Raw genomic sequence first — 21,353 nt, forward strand, 5'->3', positions numbered from 1 at the left:
ATATAGCACTGAGACTAGGCGTCCAACAAAATAGTTTGTTAATACACTGCAGATCAATGATTTCTTTTAGAACATATATGAAGAAGGTCTAGTTAGGTGCTAAAGAGCCCTGGACTTTGGATTCAGACAAAACTGGGTTTTGACTCAAACCCCATAAATTCCTATGTCACCTACCTAGTAAGTCAAGTCCAAGTTTTCATCTACACTACATTTGAAAACTCTCTGCTGGTGTCAAGAAACACAGTTCATATAGGCAAACTGATGCCTCTTATAAATTACCTATCTTTCCTGCTCACCTGTAATTATGGATCACTGTAGATTCCAATTTACAGTATGGAATATACATAACTTTAATTGACTTCATCAGAACCACTAAAATTATAGAGTCTTAATTTTTTTCTTGCTTAGAACTTCTCTAACACCAATGACAGGGAACTCTGAATCTTCTCAACTCAATCATCCAACAAGGATTTAATATTTAACAAAAATAAACACTGAATGTCTAGATTTACCATTTACTCTGAACATATATGTTCTGTTAATGAAAGAAACACAAGTCATCATGTGCTAAATGAAAGGAGACAGAGTAACAGGAAGAGTGACATCAAGCCCATTGAAAATGCTTATATTTCAAATACTTTAAATTAAAGGATTTAATGGAATTTTACATTTAGACTCCTTAAACTCTTATATAAAGTTTCCACACTATAGCACTGGTAATTACAACGTTCACAAGGACCAATTTTATACAGCTTTAAAGCTCAAAAACACTTTCACAAATATTCGCTCCTTTAATTACCACAACAGTGTAGTGAAGCATGCGTGTGTATGTTAAGAAAATAAACTAAATCTCAAGAGGCCAAGAAAGTCAAGGCCTAAGATCACAGTTAGTACCTGGTCCTCTGACTTCACGTCCAGTGCCTTTCTCTCAGACTTAGTTTCAGGGCAAATATAAACAGCCAGAAGGTATTTGTGGACACACTTTATTCTTCTTTGCCTGACAACGATTCTGACATCTTAATTATACTCTCAGATTTTCAATACACCTGAGCAGATCTCTTTTAATAAATTTGCCAAGAAACAGACTAAACATTTTGCTATTCCTACATAAAATTGACTTTGACAAAGAATATAAAAGAAAAATTCACTAGACCACAATCTTCTTAACATCACATTATAAAAGTGAGCCTGACTCTACTCCAGAAATTAATACAACATTGTAAACCAACTACACTTCAATAAAATAAAAGTGTACCTGAATAAAAGATTTTATATGAGATTTTATATATATGACTCTTTTAGAAAAGTCTCTATAATGTAAAAACAATGGAAATTTTGACACTATTTAAGAACTAAGGTGAACATAAATGTTTCATAAATATAATCTAATTCCAAAACTGTATGAAATTCTATGCTTTTCTGACAATTCACACTAAGAATTATGAATTACTGCTCTTAGCCACATACCTTCAGGTTGAGGATGTATCAATAAGGAAAAATGTGCATAAGGGGAAAAGTATCAGTTTTCTTACAAAGTAGAAATAAGAATAAATAAGGGGTTAGACTGAGTATTAATAGGACATTATACACACACACACAAAAATCCTAAGTGCTAAGTACTCTTTGTCTCTGCAGATTACCCAGCACAACCTAAATGAATGAAATAAGACACCTTGGTCATCACTGAATGCTTAGCATCTCTATAAACATGACTATGTACTGACTTAATGAGAAGTCACAGCAAATAAAGTTGGCCTAAAATCAGCAATATCAACAGCAAATGTTTAGTTTCCTTCAAAACATTAGAGATTAGGATTTTTTTCTTCTCAGGACTCTCCAGGGACTCACTAGAAGCCTTTAGCCAGACATCCCAAGTTTGTGCACATCCCTTCCCCAGCCTACAAAAACGCTCCTCCTACTTTCTGCCTTTCCCAGGAAACAATCAAAACACTCCTCAGAAACTGTAAGAGAAACAGGGCAGATAGCCCAGAAACTCTAAGTGGTATCGATACACCTGGCGTTGCTTATGTCTTGTCAGACATCAGAACAAGGATTCCATGTAGACCTTACTTGGGAGGATGCTTTTTTCTTAAGAAGTCTTTGCTAGAAAAATGAAGTGGAAAATATAATCCAAATGAAAGGCAAGATTAAATACCTCGTAATGACCAACACCCCAAAAGTGATCCTCTTCTCTGACCACCTAAACTTGGCAGTGAAGTGTTTCTAGTCATACTGAGGTTACCTGAAACAAATACTTTGCACTTGATAATGTTTGGAATTTAATGGTAGGCAATGAGTTTTTTTTGAATTTCTTATTTTTGGACTACAAAATGTTCAAAGATATGAATAGAAAAACACACTGTTTGCATAAATACTCTCGAAGGTATTATGTTTTTAAATTAGGAAGAAAATATTTTATTTCACTAAGACTAAATGGCTTTAAAATTTTGTTGTCTTTTCAATAAAAACAGTTTCTAACTTTTATATATATTTGCCTGATAAGTCCTTTTTTTATCCAGATACTTTAAGTGGCAAATTGAAAAGTTATAACATTTATTCAAAGGGTCTAATGTTACTTTGTTGCCCACTTTGAAAGCTCTCATGATAAACTTACTTGTAAAAACTTATGTGAAATAATTTAATTAAATTGTTCTTGTCAAAAATCTGGCTTAGGCCCTGATTACATAAAAAGGTAAATTAGCTCTACTGAAAATTTACTTTATTGGTTAATTCTACATACACCATAAACCTTTAGATTCATATCGAAACATCTGACATATTCTTACTCCTACTTGTTCAAACAATTAACTTATTTAAAAATAGTTTAGAAATAAACCAGAAAACTAAAGAGAATAAAGTGGAGAGGAAAACCTTAAAAGTTTTGATTTTCATCTTTTACAACAATTTATAGGAACATTATCATCACTAACTGGTACATAGCTTTGTACGGTCAGTATCAGATCTTAGTATGAAGGGAGTCACATTTTTCATTTTCCTAGAATAGTATGAAAGGAGTCACATTTTTCATTTTCCTAGAATTCACTGGTTATTTCACACCCAGTACTGCACTATGGCAAATATCTGAGTCAGAGTTGGGAACTGAGGTTGGATTACGGGATCAAGATATAAACATTCAGAACTACGGAGAGAAGACAGAGTACAAAGTCAGATGGAGTAGGAAGTAAAGAGGATTCTGATTACCTGGCATTTCCTGTACGATTGATTGTATGGCTTTTATAGACTCAGTAGGTTGGGTTAGTAGTGTAAAGTTAAGGATGAAAAGTTAAGGGTGAAACAGTCAAACTCCGATATTAAGAATCTTCAAAAGGTAAAGCAATTTCAAATGCAGGTTATATAACTGCCTCTAGGAAGGCTCAATTTTGGGGAATTTCAAAACCAGCTGTCCCCATACATACTTTAGGGACATGATGAAATGAGATTTGCATTGAAAGGAAATTGACTGTATTTGGAAGTTACAGAATGATGATTGCGAATCATGCTTTCAAAAGTTAAAAAGCGGCATAAGAATTTGCATATTATTAGTATTTGACAAAAACCTGTAGAATATCCTGTTTCAAGTTCCGTAAATTAAAGACTAACAACATTAGCAATCACACTAGAGGTATAGCAGAATATGTTTAAGAAGAATAATTATAACAACAATGGTAGTAATAGTCACAGGAGCTCCCGTGTATTGAGTATTTCCATCTCATACACCATATCTTCATCATAAAAATTCTCACATTCTAATTCTAATGTTCTGATTTCAAAGGTGAGACTATTCAGAAAAGTTAGATAATCCACCCTATATTAAGATGCCAGAAAGTGGCCGATTTGATATTATAAAACTTAAAAGACCAAAGACCAATGATCTCAGAAATATAACACCTGCCAGATTTGAAAGCCAACAATCTACTCTTGAAAAATATAGTAATGTCTTCCCAACTATGGCTGGCTTGGTGAGACTGAAGAAAGTTCAGCATAGTGGGAGGGTTTACAGATGAGAAATGTTAAGTTCTCACAGAGAAAACGGTATTAAGATCAAGAACTGGTAAAACTACAAATATCTGCATAATCACTTAACATAATCATACCTGTTTTAGAACACTTATTGTGAGCTAATTTACAAATTTACAAGTTGTGAATTTTCACAACTACCACAGGAGTCGTGGCCAAAGGTGGCAGAATCAGGATTCAAAGCAGAGACACTGATCTGTCCCCAAAGCCCCTGGCTTCACCCACCATGCTATGACCAGGGCATTTACACACCTCCAGCCCTCCTAGCTCCCATGGGGCAGGCTCTGTAAACTCGGGAATTTTTGGAAGATTTCCTACCCTGCATACATTGTATATGAAATACCTGAAAAGTTCTTATATATTGAGTATGAGTATGTATTCCAAGAGGTCTAGTCCTCCAACTGAATATCTTTCTATTTATGTCTTAGAGGTACCAACTCACCTTGAATCTCAGATGTCTGAGATGCTGAATAACTTGTATCCTTGAGAAGAAAAACCTTTACTTCTCAACACGTGTCCATCCAAGATAATTCCATGTCATGGGCAAAGCGCCTACTTTCATCCTTTAGTCTGTGCCCCTTTGTAGCCACGGAGCATCCTTCGAACTGATGCAGACTCACCTGCTCATCCTTCATCTCCCCCCAGTGCTCCCTTGGTAACTACTCCTATTCTGCCATCAGATTCAATTTTACTGTCTTTCCCCGGCCTCAATTCTGTCTCAATAACTAACCCTGCATGGAGTGACTGGCCATTTAGTATAGTGGAACAGAAAATTGAGGAGAATATATGCAGAGGTAAAATTATATGCATTAGAAGTACAGGTAAGGGAAGCTGACAGTCAGGGCAGGACTTGCAGAGAGGTAATCCTAACAGGTACCTTTTCATCATCACCAATTTCAAGGAGCTAGCCTCTCCATCCCACAGTGACTGATTTTACAGCAGCAGAGACAACACTGATTGTAGCAATTACAGGTTTCATAAAACTGTACTGCAGTTATATTTTTAAAAAAGAACACGTCTCATGAAATCCCCCGTGATAATGTTAACGCATTATGCTTTACGCAAGTAATAAAAATTCCTTCAAATACATCAGCATCTGCTTAACTAATAATAAACATAACAAGCAATATACCAAGGCCTTTTCAGTGTAGCTTATTTATTCCCCTCCACCAGGCATCTACTTGGTTATTCTAACCTTCCGATTTATAACAAGGCAAAAATACTTCCAAACATATCATGACATCAAACATCACCCACCACAGTAAAAGTATTTCCAAACTCTTACCCAGTCTTAGTGAGACGAGAGTAATCTGCTCTGCATCAACTCCATGAATCTGGGATTATGTCTGAGTCCACTGGGGGTTTGGGGGTCCTTTTAAGGGGGTGCCCAGGAGAAGGAGTGAGCAGTGATCACAGGAGGCGCTCAGAACACCATTCACTGTGCGCTGAAACACAGGAGGGGTAAGAAAGAAATGCCAGTCTGTTACCCGAGCTGCGGAGTTACTTTTCCAAGACTACTTATACGTATTAAGCCACATGAAAGCAGCCTTACTTTTATAGTTACACTAATAGTTCAGAGGGGCTAGTCTAGTCATTACAGCGTGGGCTCTGGGTCAGAGCAAGGGACTTCACAACACAGCTCAGCCACCACCTTACCTCCTTGGAAAGCTATGTATGCCCTCCGCAGAGGGCTATGAAAACGATAATTAAATTAATACAAATAAAGTGCTGCTAACTATGCTCAGTAAACAGTAGATATTTTATTCCTTCTTTCTCTTTTTTCTGCTCTTGGTTAAAACTTAGGAAGGTAGAATGTCCATTTACTGAGCACACAACATAGAGCACTGGGTTGGCACTTTGTAGAAATGATCTCACTTCAACCTCAGAAGAGATGTTATTACTTCTGTTTTACAAATAAGGAAAGTGAGATTCAGGGAATTAGCAATTTGCTGAAGTTAGACAATAAAAATCTAGTAAAGCTGGGACCTAACTCATGTCTGTCTGCTCTTCCAGGTCCTTCCGTCTGAATCCTTTCATATTTGAGGAGCTACCTGTCAAATTTTGACACCATCCACAGCAAACCAGACAATATCTTAAGTCTAACTCTATTTGTTTAATATAAAATACGATTTTGAATAAACTTCTCCTAAGTGTACATACACTAAGTTTTAGGAGCTAGAATGACTGATAATGAAATTAGCTAGTAAAATTTGGCACATGAAACAAACACATTAAAACAATATTCAAAGAAATTTCTATTGACCTCTATCATGTGGGACTGGTTTATAGCAGAATTTATCACATGAAAAGATAGCAAAAGGCAGCTTTTTCAAAGTGCTTATAGTCAATTTACAGAACAATTAAGACTACATACTACAGTCAATTAGATAAAAGTGCTTTTTCATTACAAAGTTAGTATCTTCATTAAAAATCTGCAGAGTATAAAATCAAAATATTTAATCATAATTCCACATCATCAAAGTCATTGCTAACAATATGGTACATTTTCTTCTAGACTGTTTTTCTACAGTTAGCCTTTTTTCCTGATATATAACACAACACTTGATCTCGTTTATTGTCTTAATAGAACATAAACAGTTCAAGGTTTCAATAGTTTGTAAATATTTTCTTATTAAATAGTGCAACTACGTACATTTTATATAAAATTTTCACTTTTAGTATTTTTATTATTATGGAATACAGATCCATAAACCCTTACTGACACTGCAAAACTCCAGAGAAGTTTTTGAAGATAAAGTGTCCTGTGTCCTATTTGGCAGGAAACCCAGATCTGACCTGAACTGACGTCAGGCTACTTACCACCATTATTTACGACACTTAGTATGAATATTCTTACATTTCTCAATAGAAATACTAAGGGGTTTGATTACGGGGTCCTGCCCCAGAACTCCTCGGGGGCATCATACAACGTATCTACATGGTCCGTATTACTGTTCTTAACTTTGAAAAAGGTCTGAATTCTGTTTTTTTGGGTTTTTTTTTGTTATTTGGGGGGGGGTAGTTAGGTTTATTTACTTATTTATTTTTGACAAAGGTACTAGGGATTGAGCCCAGGACCTCGTGCATGCTGAGCATGTGTTCTACCATTGCACTCTCCCCTCCCCCTGGTCTGATTTCTGAAACCCTTAGAATTTTGGATAAGTAGTTGTGGACCTGCACAACTATATACACGTGTGTGTGTGTGTGTGTTTGTGTTGTGTATACACACACACATATGAAAGGCAAATACACACCTATGAGACATTTATGATCCCTTCTTCTCAGCTTTGGGCTTTTAAGAAAACATTAAGGCAACGAGAAAAAACTCATTACTCCTATCATACTTCCTTCCCTCCAAGGCTCGGTCACATGCGCTGCTCTCTTTGCCTAAAATACTTTGGCCCTCCCCCAATTCTGATCCAATGCACAGATTAGCTAACTGCTGTTCATCGTCCAGGATGCCTAGCAGAAGTCACCTCAGGAAGCTTTGCCTGCCATCTCAGGATCACTAGGTGCCCCTACTCCCGACTTTCCCCCCCGCCAAAGCACCTGCTGTTTCCCTCACTCATGGCTGTGTCCACGACATCAGCACATCATCTGTCTCGGAGGGAGCACTCAATGAATGCTTGTTGAACTGATTTGAATGCAAAACATTAAAATACTCTGAAGTCAAATGTATTATTCTTGGATGATTGATAGTACCTTTAAGCAGCATGCCCTTTCTACAAATCTAATAATATCTAATATTTGTTTTCCCCTGATTTTAATGAGTCATGCTTCTTATGGGCTAAATAATGTTCCCCCTAAATTCATATGTTGAAGTCCTAACCCCCAACGTGAAGGTATTTGGAGATGGGGACCTTGGGAGGTAATCAGGTTTAAATGAGCTCATGAGGGTGGGGCCCCATGATGGGATTAGTGCTCTTAGAAGAAAAGGAAGAACCAGAGCTCCCTCTCTCAGACATCTGAGGACACAGCAAGAAGACAGATGTCTGCAGGCCAGGAAGAGGGTCCTCACCAAGAACTGAACCTGCCACCACGCTGATCTTGGACTTCCCAGCCTCCATAACTGTGAGAAATAACTGTCTACTGTTTAAGCCAGCCAGGCTATGGCATTTTGTTACAGCATCCCAAGCTAAGACAAGGCTTAGCTTTTAAAATACATTAATATACAGTGTGAAACTCAGGAAACTTAATTCTCTTTCACATTGGCAGTCATTAATACAATATCTTTTCCTATGTATTAAATTCTTAAATATATTTGTCATTCTTGAATACATTAGTTACATTTCAAATTCCAAGTTACTATTTGTTCTAATGTTTCATCTTCTCTTTTGCAGGTGTAAGACTCTTATTTACTGCTGATTTAAATTATGTTAAATATCTGACAGGACATTTAACCTACAGATCATCGCCATTGTTTTTCTTTTTCATATTTTCATCATTATGCTCACACACTTATTTTTCTGATTGAACTTAATAGTTTTTCCACTTTCTCAAAATATCCCAAAGAAGTTCAGCTGGAAATTTTATCAAAAAAAGAATTTGCAAAGAAGATACATCTTTATGAAGTTTTCTTTCTTTCTATCCAAGAACACATTATCTCTACTCAATTTCTTGCCCTTTTATTGCTCTCAATTAAAATGTTATCATTTTCCACTAATTTGAAAAGACACATGGCAACACATCAATATTCATAGCAGCATTACTTGCAATAGCCAACATATGGAAGCAGCCTAAGTGTCCACCAACAGATGAACAGATAAAGAAGATTTGGTATACACATATACAGTGGAATACTATTAAGCCATTAAAAATAAAATGATGCCATTTGTAACAATATAGATGGATTTGGAGGGTGAAATAAGTGAAATAAGTTAGACAGAGAAAGACAATTACTGGATGTTATAACTTGAATGTGGAATCTAAAAAATAAAACTAGTGAATACAACAAAAAAAGAAACAGATTCACAGATATAGAGGACAAATTAGTGGTTACCATGGGGAGGGAAAAGGGGGGAGAGGAAAGATAGGGGTAGGAGATTAAGAGGATGGGGGAAATTAAGATTAAACTACTATGTGTAAAATTAAAAAGACACAAGGATAAGTTGTACAGCACAGGAAAATATAGCCTTTATTTTATAATAAGTTTAAATGGAGTAAAATCTATCAAAATGTTTAATCACTATGCTGTACACCTCAAACTAATATAATACTGTAAATCAATTATATCTCAATGAAGATACAATTTTCTTCATAAAGTATATTCCTCATAAAAATTATTTTGATGAATATAAAAGTTGTCTTGAATGGAATTTCTTTTTTTTTTTCTATTAGCATTTCCTCTCTTTCCTTCCCTTCTCTCCTCCCTCTCTCCCTCCCTTCATCTCCTCCTTCTCCCCTCTGTCTCCCTCTATTTCTGCTTTTCTTTATTTCTCCTTAGGTACATTTAAACATAGTATAACATACATACAGAAAATCAGAAATTGCAAGTATTTATTATGTTGAAACTTTACATTGAACACAACCTTGTAACCAGTACCCAGATCAAGAAACAGGATGTTACTAGTCACAGCCCCTCTCCAAGAACTGGAGTAACCAATATCTTCTCCTAACACCACAGGCAAGTCTTGCCTATTTTTGAAATTTATATGAAAGAAATCATTTAGTTTGTATCTTTGGGGAGGTCTGTCCTCTATGACATCGTGATTTATAATAAGAAATATACATTTGGTCCTCCTTCCAATCCCGGCACAGAGCTTCTAAAACTCTTGGAAGCTTTCTAAGCAATAAGAACAATAGGATAATCCTTTGTGATGTTTGGTCTTTTGTCCCCAAAAAGCTCCAGTTCCTGAAATAGCTCCAAAGTGATGAAGGTTAACAGTGTCTTATGATTCAAAAAAAGCCCCTTTCAGTCACATCTGAGTTTCTGTTAATGAGGTAACTTTTAGAAAGTCCCCAAGGAGAGGCTGTTTGCCAGGGGAACCAGCCATGTGATTAGAATTCAGCCCCATGTTCCAGCCTCCGGGGAAAGACGGGGGCTGGAAAGTTGAATCAATCACTAATGGCCAATGACTTAGCCAATCGTGCTTATGAAATGAGGCATCCAAAAAACCCAAAAGATGGGTTTCAGAGAGCTCCCAGGTTGGTGAACAAGAACACAACCACATGCTGGGAGGGTGGTGCACTCAAATTCCACAAGGAGAGAAACTTCCGTGCTTTGGATCCTTTCAGACCTTGCCCTATGCACCTCTTCATCTGTCTGTTCATTCATATTCCTTTAATATGCTTTGTCATAAACTGGTGATCTAATAAGTAAACTGTTTTCCTGAGTTCTGGGAGCCACCTTAACAAATTATTCAAACCCAAGGTGGAGGTCATGGGAACATCCAAATCATAGCCAGCTGGCCAGGTAACACCCTGGACTTGCAACTGGTGTCTGAAGGGCTTGGGGCAATCTTGTGGGACTGAGCCCTTAACCCGGAGGGTCTGATGCTATAACATCAAAACTAAGCTAAATTGTACAACATTCAGCTGGTGTCCAGAGAATCTGAGAATTGCTTGAGATGGGAAAACCTCTACACTCTTGAAGTACTAAGAATAATAGTATTATTTTAAAAATTGAGAGTCAGTGAGCAAAGGAAACAAGTCTTTTAGCTCCTAATGGCCAGACCTAGAATAAAGTGAACAACAAACTAAATAATACAATGATTAATTTTTATCTCTTGGAATAAAACAAATATCCTTGAGCTCATATTAGAAATAGGTGATTGAATGAATGATGAATGAATGAATGAACAGGCTGAGACAGCTCATCTTTAAAGTAGAATTCAAACCACTAAATACAGAAGGAATGATGCAAACAGAAAATCACCATCTTGCAACTATCACTGTAATAACTTTTGCAAAGGCATGAATCACTGATGGAGGCTACAGTTAGTGGTCAAAGGTATATGAGAAAACAGGGTATCTGCATCATCTCAGACTGTCTGCCTAAGATACTTATTAACTACAAAGAAAGAAAATATAAATTTATAGTGGAGAAAACTGACGGACTCCACCTCAATCAAGTGATCAAACTTGACATCACCAGGAAAGCGACATGTCAACATCGCTGACCCCCTTGCATGACTCACTGAGGTTACATCATTGCTTCTGAGTATTCTTGCCAAAAAATGAGTAATCTGAAGTTAATTATGAAGAAACATCAGCAAAATCCAAATTGAGGGGCATTCCCCAAACTAAACGGCTAGCATTCTTCAAAAATGTCAAGGCCATGAAAATAGACAAAATCTAAAGCAGTTCCCCAAGTCAAAGGAAAATAAAGAGACCTAACAACTGAATACAATGTGTCATCCCGAATTTGATCCTGAACCAGGAAAAAGACATCTGTGGCACAACTGGCAAAGTTTGAAGAAGATTTATAGACAGTACCAATTTTTATAGGTAATATTAATTTCATGACTTTAAAATTATACAATTGTTACATAAGATGTCAACATTTAATGAAGCTGAATGATAGGTTTATGGGAACTTTGTAATATTTTTGCAAACATTTTGTAACTCAAATTACTTCCAAATGAAAGTTTAAAAACATTTCAGAAATACCTAGAAAAAGACTAGCAAATTAAATACAAAGATAATAGATGATAAAAATGAGTATGGAAATCAACTGAGTTGAAACAAGATACATAATGGAAAAACTCAACTATGCTGAAAGTTGTTTCTATAAACTCTTAATAAGACTTTAAGGAAAAAAAATGAAATTTGGCAATATCTCATGAAAATGAGGGCATCTCTACAGTAAATAAAAGGGTGTTAGAAATAACTTTATGCCAGTGACTTACAAACAACAAGAAGTCAAGAATCACCCCCCACCACACATATGGCCATCTAATTAATGACAAAGGTACCATCTCAGTAAGCAGGGAAAACAATGAATTGGGTCTTTTCCATAAACAGTGCTTGATAAATTGAAAATGCATGTGGAAAAACACGAGTCTTGACCACTTTCTCACACTGTATCCAAAACATAAAAATAATCCCAGATGGACTGTTGACTAATAAGAAAGGTAAAACAAGACAGCTTCTAGAAAAATGGCTAAAATTACAAAAAAACAATACCCCGTATTGGTAAAGGTCTAGACAAAGTGGAATTTGTATGTGACTGGTCTAAGTGTAAATTGGTTCCATCATTTTGAAAGACTGTGTGGCTAAAGTTGAACAAATACAGAGCCTTTGACCAACACCCCACTCCTAGGAATATAACCAAGGGAATGAGTAGGTATGTGCACCAAAAGATATGGACCAGAATCATGATACCGCTTTTATTCACAAAACCCAAAATCCAGCAACAAGGTAATGTCCATCAATAATAGAACTGATTAATAAATTATGCCGTATTTATAAAACTGACAGCTGTATAGGCACAAAGAAGATCAGACAACTGTTGCCTGCAACATGAATAAACCCCACAGAGACAATATCAAGGGAAAAAAAAATCAAGAGAACATAATGCATCGTTCCATTTATATAAAACTCAAAAAGTTGATAACACTAATGTATAGTAAACAATGTATTATAGTGATTACCCCTGGAGGGTATTATTTAGGAAGTGAGACAAGGGAGTTCTTTGGGATGAAGTAATTGCAACAACTGTAATGCAATACTTGTAAAATTTCTAGAATTTTTCATCTCTACCAATTTCAACTAATATCAACTTTATATCAGTGGGGTTTATACTGGTGTACTTAGCCTCATGTTCATTAAGCTGTACACTTAAGATTCATGTCCCATATTGTATGTAGATTATAATTCAATGGAAATTAAGAGAAAAAATATTTTTTCTTGAATGAATTCTTTTCTCTTCATTTCATAGTTTAAATATTCCATCTTATCAGAGAGAGCTTTCCAAGGAATGCAATTAAAAGAAAGTATTCATTTCTGAGAATGCAGTTCTCCATAAAATAACAGAAAAAAGGAAAAGAACGGCTTTTATCTCCAATTCTTTTGCTGAAAATGGGTGCTTTAGCTCTGTTCATTACTGTATAGAGTGAGAAAAGATAATATCTTGGTTTTTACAATAAATGCTGATTATTCCATCTGTTCAAAGTGTTCACTTCTTCTCAAAAAATGGAGGGAAGTGTTAGTTATTGGTTACTATCCAGTTCAGTACTCTGGGACATCTTAGAAAAATATTTTAATTAAGTGTACCAACCCTGAATGTTTAAGAAAAAACAAATTTAAAATGAGGCATTATAAAATGGAGGGAAGTGTTAGTTATTGGTTACTATCCAGTTCAGTACTCTGGGACATCTTAGAAAAATATTTTAATTAAGTGTACCAACCCTGAATGTTTAAGAAAAAACAAATTTAAAATGAGGCATTATAAAATAAAGTAAGGCATTATATTTTTCTAAACTAACCAAATACTTTCAGCTATATAAAAGCACTAATACCAACAACGTATTTTCAATTTTTCTCAACATTAAAAGTAAATATAGTATGATCATATTATGATGACAAAATATAATCACAATTTTCCTCAATAATTGCGTAATTCCTAGAATTTTCCATCTTTAGCAATTCAAATTAACTAAAGTCAACTAACGTTAGTTTGAAATTTCTTAAAACTGCAATCATCCATGATTTTCCTCTCTGAAAGTTCTACTTTTAAAAAAATGAGCAATACACAGTCCCTTTCCTTCAGGATTTCACATTCTCTCACGGAAGACAGAAATTATGATATATGAAATCTACACTTGACAGGTGAAATGTGAGGACTAGTCCACAAGTACTGACTCTACCAATAGCCTGTGAGATGTTCAGGGTCTGTATCAGCCTCTACATTACTCACAGGGACTACAATACAGTGTCTTTAACACGGCTAGTATCAATATATTATTTTTCTGCATCCATACAATAAGTTCTTTACACAAAAAGGAATAGTTCAATTATGACTATCTTCTGTTAAGAGAAGGCTGGGAAACACATATACATTCAATTATAAAAAGCAAAATAATACGGTAAGTTAAATCTGGCATTTGGGATATGTTCCAATTATCTAGGAATTTATTACCATTCTGCTCAACACAACTGCCAGGTAAATGGCGTATTACTGTGCACATACAAAACATCATTTACAGAGTTGGGGGGAAAAAGGAGCTTTAGGAGCACCATCTGGATAATCTTATTCCCCCTGGAACTTTTGATAGTTTTATAACATATTATCTTATAACAAATATTTTTGTCCATTATACTGTAGAGGTACTCTTTTTTTAACTTTATTTTTTCTTGAAGTCAGGTTGTTTACAATGTTGTGTTAGTTTCAGGTGTACAGCATAGTGATTCAGTTATACACACACAGACATGTATCTTCTTTTTCAGATTCTCTTCCATCATAGGTTATTACAAGATACTGAATATGGTTCCCTGTGCTCTACAGTAGGTCCTTGTTGTTTATCTATTTTATATACAGTAGTGTGTAAGTTAATCCCAAACTCCTAATTTACCCCTCTTCTCCCACCGTTTCTCCTTTGGTAACCAGAGTTGGTTTTCTATGTCTGAGAGTCTGTTTCTGGTTCAGTTCATTTGCATCATTTATTTTAGTGCCCACAAAGAAGTGGTATCATACGACATTTGTCTTTCTCTGCCTGACTTACTTCACTTTGATAGTTTCATAACATACAAATATTTTTGTCCATGATACCACGGGGTCCTCCTTTGACTTTTGTTCTACTCTACTCATATAATAAAAACGGTTTCTCAGTTCCTCTGAATTTAACTCTTCCTACTGTCATTAGCCATGTTTCCATTTGTAAGCTGGATCTAATTACTGAAGCATTTATCAGAACCCAGGTCACAGCATGTTATTATCTTGCTAATTAATGCTCCCCAGGAGACATTGGAATTAACATAAACCAATCTGCAAAAATAATGACCACTGAAATCACAGCCCTAAACACACGTGTTAAGTCAGCACACTCAAATATGGTCCATTTCATTAGGAGTTTAGCAAAGGATGGAGAAGTTAACCCAAATGACCCACAGAGAAGCATCAAGATCATACGGGCTCATGGCTGTTAGAAAATGCTTCCTTAGCAGACAGGCACCAGTTTTGCCTTGATGATTCTATTTGACAGTGATGCAAACACCACAGAAAGGAATATTAAAGAAGTATTACATAATCCTTTCTTGACCAATTGTTGGCTTGTTTGCTGGAGATTTAAACACTGCCCCAGGCATCTAGTGGTTGGCAATTCAGGCTGTGGAAAATGTCACTGGGTTTTGCCCTCCTACTAACTGTGCTCCACAGAGCAGAAAATTAAGCCTGACATATTTGAGGGAGGAGTTTTCTGGTTTGTAAGAACTTATAAAAATAGCCACACTTACTTATTCCAGGGTCACATTTGTAAGTTCTTAGTAGCTCTCAGATAAATAACTTTCTTACACGTGCTAGATTCTTAGGTCGCTCTCTTAGGTGAACAGACTTCTGTCTCCAACTTTAAAAGACACACATATATACAGCACCACGAAAGACTTTTAAATCTATTGCATCTGAAGATAAACAGAAAAAAAAAATCAATACCTAAAACTATGTATTTCTGCTTTGGTTTATTCTGACTCCTTCTGAATACAGATAAGTCTGAGTAACTATTTATCAAAATATCAGAATTTTATCATGAATAACCTAGAATTGATGTACAAAAGAACCATGAATTTCATACCGGACTCCAATGTATTTTGTTTGTTTTATACATTTTGTTTGAACTATGGTAAAAATTTAAACTAATGATCCTTCACTGGTTAGAAGTGTGTTTTGGCATATTTGAAACATTTAAATGCATTTTTTTCTCTCTGTCCTAGGCAATGCGTAGGTTTGCCGTAAGAATCATACCTCACAAATTGCCCGCCACACTTAATTTACAGATCTGGACTAAAACTATGAGGTACTGAAATGTGCCAGAGTAAGATCCTCATTGAAGAAAACTATTCAGAAAGTCCTGTTTCTAGAGAGGTTTGCACAATTTCTGCAATAACATCGAATCCCTTTTTTAATCACCCCAAGGCATTTGCCAACTTCATCAAAACAAGGATACACCTCCCTATCTCTTGCCAAATTTCTTTCTTCCCTGACTTTCCTTCTTTTTTTTTAATTAAAGTTTTTTTTATCTATCTTGCCTTTGTTCTTCAAAGCACTCTAAAAGAAAGGAATTGTATCAGGCTTCTAGATTCTATGCACAAAACAACAGGCCCATTTCACTATACATTTCAAGAACTCTGGTCTTCAGAGAAAAATGCTCCCAAATCTCTCCTTTTCCTCAGCACCTTTTCCGCTGTGTTTGTGCAAAGTTAGAACTCGCATAACACTGCTTTCTCTCACTGTGGCTGGGAAAGGCTTCCTTTCTGCCTTTTTAAAGTCCTATTGATCAGGCTAATGACATTTACTCAGCACTTGCTAAGTCAAAGGCACAGTTCCACTTGCTGTGAGGACACACATACACAAAGGACATGGCATGGCTTTCCTTCAACAAAGGTAAGTGTCCTGTGATTCCTGTTTGTTTTACAAAGTAGCCCCCTGATGCCTGAAGAGTCCTCCCCGTCTGAGCAGAAGAACCACCTCTCACCCACTTACCCACACCTGTCATTTAGTCTTGTCCATAAGCGTTTCCATTTGAATTAAGAAAAGCCAGCACCCCCTCCCCGAACCACCACCCAGAGTTCTGTGCACACCCTTCCCTTGAAACATACACTCATGACAGTATTGTTTTTGGAAAAGTCAAAGCCCTTATTCTTATCTGACTTAATGTCCTTTTACTGATGATTCTCTGTACGTGACTCTCCATTACTTTCGCATGTGTGGTTGTAAATTCCTACAGAAGAGAGATGGCTTGTGACATTTTGAGCCCTCAGCACAATTAAACACCAATGTGCTCTGAGATTACGATGATTATCAACCGAGAATTATACATGCGCCTTCACTCACTCCCGGAGAGGCTTCCAGGCAGAATCACAGCCCAAAAGGCTATCTATCAAGTCCAGTAACCAAATGCAAGAAAGCCAGCATTTGGGGGACAATTCTGGCTCTCAGAAAACTCTTTTGTTTTAAATCAAAAGTCAAGAGTTATTGCATTTAAAATACAAATCGCCACATCCCGAAGTTCCTGGTTTTTAAGCTGTTCACTCGCTGCCTGCATATCACGGGCTGTTCGTCTCCTATTTTGTTTTGCTTTGTTTTGTTTTGTCTTGTTCCTGTCTTCTCTCTGGGTCCCGGGTGATGCCGTGAATCCATAAAGGCTTCCCCTGAGCACAGGGCAGCAAGTCACACACCTTGTCCATCACCCTTCCCCAGCTGACACATTTCAAATGATCTGAAGTGGCTACAACTGTTCAGTCGAGTTATTACAAGATGCTTGGAGAGGTGGCCCCACTTGGAGCCAAACAACCACAGCACAACCTCCTCCGGGTCCTCGAGAGGCTGCAGCCCCAGCCATCTGTGCTCCGCCGGTCCTGCTCACTCCGTCACAGGACAACCTCTCCTGCCTTTTTGCTTTTTGGTGATATTTTTTATGATGAGCCAATTTGGCTCAGAGAAAACATTATTTTCAGGTGGAGAATGAAAAGCATTTTGTGTCCTTAAACATGGGGAAACCTTGAACCTATGTATGTATATACACTTCATTTATACAGACATCCCTCCAGGATATTGTGGGTCTGGTTCCAGACCACTGCCATGAAGCGAGTATCACAATAAAGCGAGTCACACCCTTTTTGGTTTTCCAGTGCATATAACAGTTACGTTCACGCTGTACAGTAGACTATTACGTGTGCAATAGCATTTTGTCTAGAAAAACAATGTATCTATCTTAATTAAAAACACATTATCACTTAAAAAAATGCTAACCATCAATTGAGCTGTCAGCAAGTTATCTTTTTTGCAATAGTAACATCAGAGATCCTGATCACAGATCACTGTAACAAATAGATTAATAATGAAAAAGCTTGAAGTATTGTGAGAATTGCCAAAATGTGCACAGAGACATGAAGTGAGCAAATGCTGCTGGGAAAACGGCGCGGACAGACGTGCTCAACGCAGAGTTGCCCCAAACTGTCAATTTGTTTAAAAATTCAGTATCTGTGATGCACAAGGAAGCCAAGCACAATAAAATGAGGTTTGCCTGTATATTAATGTATATTTACATAGAGATTTCCCTCATTCTGTTTTCAAGTTTTTTAAAAAAATTTGTTCTTTGACGTACCAGTGTCTAATAAGCTTAAATCAACTTTTAGGCACTTTGAAGTTACATATTCTCTGTCCCTCTGGCAAACGATAGATTAAAAAAATACAAGAACTCAAATTTACAATTCTCAGGTTGTTGAAAACTACCATAAATTAAAAAAAAATTTTATTGAAGTATACTGTATTTAAATATTGTGCTAATTTCTGGTGTACAGCAAAGGGATTCAGTTATACATGTATATACATAATCTTTTTCATATTCTTTTCCATATGACTTATTTCAGGATATTGAATATAGTTCTCTGTGCTCTATAGTACGTCCTTGTTGTTTATCTATTTTATTTTTTCCATTTTTTAAATTGAAGTATAGTCAATTTACAGTGTTGTGTCAATTTCTGGTGTACAAAATAATGTTTCAGTCATACATATACATACATTCCTTTCCATATTCTTTTTGCATTACAGGTTACTACAAGATACTGAATATAGTTCCCTGAGCTATACAGTAAAAACTTGCTATTCATCTGTTTTGTATATAGTAATTAGTATCTACAAATCTCGAACTTCCAATTTATCCTTTCCCACCTCCTTTCCCCACTGGTAACTGTAAGTTTGTTTTCTGGGTCTATAAATCTGTTTCTGTTTTGTAAATAAGTTAATTTGAGTCTTGTTTTTAGATTCCACATTAAGTGATATCATATTGTATTTTCTCTTTCTCTTTCTGGCTTACTTCACTTAGAATCATGATCTCCTGGTCCACCCATGTTGCTGTAAATGGCATTATTTTATTCTTTTTTATGACTGAGTGGCTGAGTAGCATTCCATTGTATATATGTACCACAACTTCTTTATCCAATCATCTGTCGATGGACATTTAGGTTGTTTCCATGTCTTGGCTATTGTGAATAGTGCTGCTACGAACATTGGAGTGCATGCGTCTTTTCGAATTAGGGTTCCCTCCGAATAGATACCCAGGAGTGGGACTGCTGGATCAGAGGGTAAGTCTATTTGTAGTTTTTTAAGGAACCCCCCATATTTTGTTTTCCATAGTGGCTGCACCAAACTGCATTCCCACCAACAGTAAAACTAATGTAAATCTCCTCCTAGGGCCCAGATGTGTATGACTGGGATGAGTCAGCTTCCAGACCGGGGCACAAGTCAAAACACTCTCTGGCTATTGCTCCCCCAAGGGACAGGTGTAGGGGGCCTTGCAAAGAACAGGCTCCCTGCTCTTCATGCCATAGACGGAGATGATCTCCACTCCTCCATGCCTACAAGATCTTCTTTCAAACAAACATCACATGTGTGGTCATACATGTCACAACAATATTTTATTGCAATATTTTAAAATATGGGCTAGATTGTTAAGTCTTCAAGCTACCTAAGAAGAGATTGGAGGTATAGGTAAGTCTTCCGACTCTTCCAAAATTACTGTCTTCTTATAAAGAAATTTCCCCCTATGCATGTATCAGAATGGCATCAATAAAACAAAAGACAACACAAGATGCGGGACAGGATGCGGGAGGCCTGGGTCACGCGTACACTGCTGGTGGCAATGTAAGACGCAGCAGCCACTCCGGAGACCAGTCTGGTGGTGCCGCAGACCAGTCAGTGTGCATGGAACATGCAACCCAGCAACTGCCCTCTTGGGCATTTCGTCCCAGAGAAGCGAAAACTTAAGTTAACATAAAACCCTGTGCACAACTCTTCACAGAAATAAAATAGGATGATAAATAGAGAAAGTGTTTCCTTTAAATTGGATGATCATGTTATTACTCTGGGGTGACATGTGGGCACAAATGTGGATAATTAAAAAGAACTAGCCATGTAGGAGCTGCAGGCAGAATGCTTCTAAAAGAAGGAAAAGAAAGTTAAAAGGCCTTCAGGGACTAACTAGTGTGGCGTGTTTGAGAAGTAAACAATGGAAGTCAGAATGTTTGCTGCGTAGGGAGTGGGAGGGAGGGTTCTAGAAAGCTGAAGGTGGAGAAGTGACCCCGGGAACGGAGGCTCTGGTTTTTTCCCAGCTTTACTGAGGTCTAGTTGTCAAATAAAAATTGTATATCTTTAAGGTACACAGTGTGGTGATTTGACCTATGTATACATTGTGAAATGATTACCGTGGTCAAGCTAATTGACACACCCATCACCACATAGTTACCATTTTTGTGTGTGGGGGGGGTGCATGTGTCTTTTTGAATTAGAGCTCCCTCTGGACATACGCCCAGGAGTGGGGTTGCTGGATCACAGGGTAAGTCTACTTTTAGTTTCTTGAGGAATCTCCATACTGTTTCCCATAATGGCTGCACCGAACTTTAGCAGCTTTCAAGTGTACAATTCATTACACTAACTGTGATCACCACGCTGTGCATTAGATCCTCAGAACTTACTCATAACTGGAAGTGCGTGCCCTGTGACCACCGTCGCTCCACCTCCCCTATATTCTAGCCCTTGGCAACCACTAGCCTACCCGCTGCCTCTGCGAGTTCTACCTTTTGAGGTTCTCTATGTGAGATCATGCAGCATTTGTCTTCCTGTGACCGGCTTACTTCCCCCATCATAATGTCCCCCAGGCTCATCTATGTCGTCGCAAGTGGCAGAAGGACCAGGTGACTCCACAGATGTTCTTTAAATCGCTGAAATACAGACTAAAATGAAGGAATTTCACTGTAGGAACTGTGTACCTCAATAAAGCTATTAAAATACAAATGGCCTGATTGGCAGGGGAAAATATGCATAAGAACCTCATAAACAAATGAAGTCTCGTATGATTAAATCGAGCTCTGCAGTGCTGATCACAGGCGGGGATTTAGCAATAAAAAGGAACTGATTCAATTATGTTCTTTACAATTTTATAGTCAATAAAACATCATCTTCTATTTCATCCGTTAGAAAGGAAATATTTAAATAAACTATTTGGCTGTTGTCTTAACTTGTGAAATTTATATTTACTATTAAGTCAAAAGCTATTATCTTTATTCTAACAAAAATGTGGATAGCTTATAATTAGTTCAAGATACTTTTTTCATCAGTATAAATATATCTTATTCTTCTTTAGCAAGATACTTTGATTTTTTTCAAGTGGAATTACATAAGATTG

General features: G+C 36.8%; 1 protein-coding gene across 9 annotated transcripts in view; it reads right to left on the minus strand.

The window, feature by feature from the left end:
* The window catches only part of DLGAP1 (DLG associated protein 1), an 822,007-nt gene that overhangs the window by 499,303 nt on the left and 301,351 nt on the right, over positions 1-21,353 (minus strand). For all 9 annotated transcript variants that reach the window (XM_072949181.1, XM_072949175.1, XM_072949174.1 and 6 more), the window contains one exon: positions 5,303-5,462. The gene's annotated coding sequence lies outside the window, so the exon portion shown is untranslated. The remainder of the gene's footprint in view (positions 1-5,302; positions 5,463-21,353) is intronic.

This window comes from Vicugna pacos, chromosome 24 (assembly GCF_048564905.1).
Source record: "Vicugna pacos chromosome 24, VicPac4, whole genome shotgun sequence".
Taxonomy (NCBI): Eukaryota; Metazoa; Chordata; class Mammalia; order Artiodactyla; family Camelidae; genus Vicugna; species Vicugna pacos.